Genomic DNA, 3,961 nt, shown 5'->3' with positions numbered 1-3,961 from the left:
ATGCTTCCATTAGGTCAGATTATCTCGGGGCATAACGTGAGCTACCACAGCTATGCTAATGACATGCAACTGTACTTATCAATAGCGCCTGACGACCCCGACTCTCTTAATTCACTGACACAATGTCTTACTTGTGTTTCTGAATGGTAATTTTTTCAAACTAAATAAAGAGAAAAATGAAATTTTAGTGATTGGCAATAATGGATATAATGAGGTTATTAGAAAGAAACTTGATGAATTAGGATTAAAAGTCAAGACGGAGGTAAAGAATTTAGGAGTAACTGTTGACTGTTACCTGAATTTTAAATAACATATTAATCAGATCACTAGGACAGCATTTTTTCACTTAAGAAACATAGCAAAAGTTAGACCTCTTAGTACATTGACAGATGCTGAGAAATTAGTTCACGCGTTTGTTTTCAACTGTAACGCTCTCCTCTCAGGACTACCCAAAAAAGACATAAATCGATTGCAACTAGTACAGAATGCAGCTGCTAGAATCTTATCTAGGAAAAGAAAATCCGAGCACATCTCTCCAGTTTTGATGTCACTACACTGGTTACCTGTGTCATTCAGAATTGACTTTAAAAAACTTCTTGTGGTTTATAAAGCCTTAAATAATCTCACTCCATCTTATATTTCAGAATGTCTGACACCTTACACTCCAAATCATAACCTTAGATCTTCAAATGAGTGTCTGCTTAGAATTCCAAGAGCTAAACTTAAAAGAAGTGGTGAGGAGGCCTTCTGCTGTTATGCACATAAAATCTGGAATAGCTTACCAATAGGAATTCGCCTGGCTAATACAGTGGAGCACTTTAAAACACTGCTGAAAACACATTACTTTAACATGGCTTTCTCATAGCTTCATCTTAGTTTAATCCTGATACTATGTATATTAAATTAATTATCATTATTATTCATGGTGGCTCCAAAACCCGTACTAACCCCTACTCTTCTCTTCTTGTTCTGGTTTTCTATAGTGGCCATCACCACCACCTAATCAAAGCACCTTGATGTCTCTACATTGATGGATTAAAGACCACAAGTCCACGTGAGAGTCATCATCAAGTCCTTCCATGAGAACCCGGAATACAATAAGGACTGATTGATGTCATTTATGTTAGGTAGAATGCCTAGAGGGGGCTGGGTGGTCTCGTGGCCTCGGAACCCCTGCAGATTTTATTTTTTCTCCAGCCGTCTGGAGTTTTTTTTGTTTTTTCTGTCCTCCCTGGCCATCGGACCTTACTTTTATGTTATGTTAATTAGCGTTGTCTTATTTTAATTCTTATTTTGTCTTTTTTTCTCTTTCTTCATCATGTAAAGCACTTTGAGCTACATTATTTGTATGAAAATGTGCTATATAAATAAATGTTGTTGTTGTATCTGAGATAAACTCTCATCTGGGGAATCCATTCCCGGGCGGGTTTATCCATTCCTGGGAATTCGGGAATCCTGCATGTCATTCCCGGGAATGACACAGTGCACGGGCATCTCGCATGTGAGCAGTTTTACGTGTCGAGCACCTTCGTGCAGAGTAAACCAGCCGCTGAGAAAGCACGCTCTGCCTCCACTGAAGTAGGCAGCACAGTCATCAGATACTGATACACTTGTTCTAAACAATGCCCGTGCTTGCCGTTGCTCTGAAACACCGCCGTTTCAGCTTTTACTGATGCATCCAGTTTCTTGTCATCATTCTGTGATGGCAAGTTTCTTGGCACTGATAATGCGGATGCAACAGACTGACGCATTGCCTTTTCAATTTGCTGTTCAAAGCTGTTGTCTGATGAAGTGCAAGCTGCAGCAATGGTGCCACCTTAATTATTTTCAACTATAACTCTGTTATTTCTTGCTCGATTTTTACACACTATATATGCAAGCTTGGACGTTCCCGTTCAGCTGGGAATTCCAGCAGTTTCATTCCTGGGAATGGGAAACGTCTGGGAATCCCTACTCTCATCCCATCAGCGGGAGCTACACCTTCCATCAAATGAAGTATTCCTCCCTCACATTCTTTGATCACTACAGTAGCTGCAAGATCAGCTCTGGTTTTGTGCAGGCACTATGAACTGAACAGGGGTAAAGTAGCATCTTTTCTTCAAAACAAAAGTCTTGGTAGACTTCACAACATTAAAGATTGCGATATGGCACGTTAGTTGAGTAACAAAGTATGTGGTAAAGAGTCTGCCATACGAAGGTATACGAGGAGGACCAAATCAAAGATAAAACAGAGCACTTTAACCTGCATTAAGACAATACCAGTCTACGCTGTGTCAGACATCTCTTTGAAGGCTTTGTATCATTAAAATGGTTAATACGTACCAAGTTAAATCAGAATTCAATCCAGCCAGTCAACAGCCAACCAAACTAAAGCTTGCTGATGCTGAACTGTGTATTACTGTGTAATAAGACCAGTGGCAACTGTGTTTGTTATTTAAGCAAAAGCTTTTTACCTAACAATGCAGCCTCACACCACAATACAATGCTAAATATTTCTCTCTCACACTCATACCAAATGTTTGAAATAAAAAACACACAAGAGAAAGGCCTGTAAAGCTAAGAAGGTAAATTGAAAGCATATATAAACTCAGGACAGTTTTATGTTACACACTTGTTTGTCTCAATACCAATTCACAGAAAAAAGCAAGGGTATTAAATCACAGTCATACTGATAAGACCATAAGCCAATAGTTAATCAATAAAAATTCCACCTATAATGTACCCAAATGAGGTTTAAGTCTTCACATTTGGAAGGCTGCTTGGTGTACAGTAGGGTTCACCAGCTTGCCTGATGTAGTCATGCCGATTTTTAGCATTGACCAGATTTTAAACATGAGACCCTTATCTGCATACATCACCTACTAAGCTAAAGGAGTACTCCTTTCAGATGGGTATGACTGATGGGTTCTCTTCTAAAACAGATTTTATATTTCCAGGGGTGGACTCTGTGTGCATGAGAGCGAACAACCATTGAATGGTCTATCAGAACTACAATACATAGATTAGCAGCGATAAGGATTAAGAAACACGGACAAACAGAAGAGAAGCTTATCTGTCTGATATTTCACATTTTACGTACCATGATGGAATGGAAAAAAGGGTCAAGACAGTGGCTGAACTAACCATACCTGTTAACCTTTTGTACAGAGCTGGCTCTGGGAGGAAATTATTGGATGTGACAAAAAGGGGAGCCACAGTGCTTTTAAAAAAAAAAAATCATCAAATGTGACATGGACAGCTACGAGATTGGGAACTATGTTGGACAAATCTAAAAAAACCCTATGACTAGAAGTCACATAACATGACCTCAGCTTAATGCTCTCCCATGAACAGTGATTTGCTTCTAACCTAGCCAACAACCTAGCTACAACTACAGGGTGACTCTGTCTACGATATCTGACACGAGTGTTAAACATTGACATAAGAGTGGCTTCAGCCAGTGCTCACCACAACAATCAATACAGTTTTGAGTCATGATGTGAACTTCACCTTAAACCACTCCACTGCCTAGCCATCCTCAACAGAAGTGTGTTAGCCGACCAACCTAAACTGATGCCGGGTGCTTCCATATGCTTTTTGTTGTGTTACAAGGGTTTTTTTTATATAAAAGAACTGCTTCAAAAATTTGAGGATTCAAGCTTTACTTAAAATACCAGAATATTGTTACTTCATACTGTCTGCTACAAGCTGTTTAAATTTCACTGACTACATTCTGTTACACTGCAAGGCTCATCACTTGGAAGGCAAATTAGGAAAATCTCTTACCTTGCCTTGATCTCGAGCTGCATCTTCTTTACATAAATAAAGGCGATTCATTCTCAGCATCGCCATTCTTGCCCATCTTCCAGTGGCAGGTGATTTCAAAAGGGCCCTTTAAATTTTTGACATATGCTGTAACACCACAATAAATCTTTATACAACCATTACAAACTGCTGCAGAATTTAAAAATTTTAATTGTAA

The sequence above is a fragment of the Erpetoichthys calabaricus genome, chromosome 4 (genome assembly GCF_900747795.2).
Source record: "Erpetoichthys calabaricus chromosome 4, fErpCal1.3, whole genome shotgun sequence".
Lineage (NCBI taxonomy): Eukaryota > Metazoa > Chordata > Cladistia > Polypteriformes > Polypteridae > Erpetoichthys > Erpetoichthys calabaricus.
Note: the sequence above shows the minus strand (reverse complement) of the source record.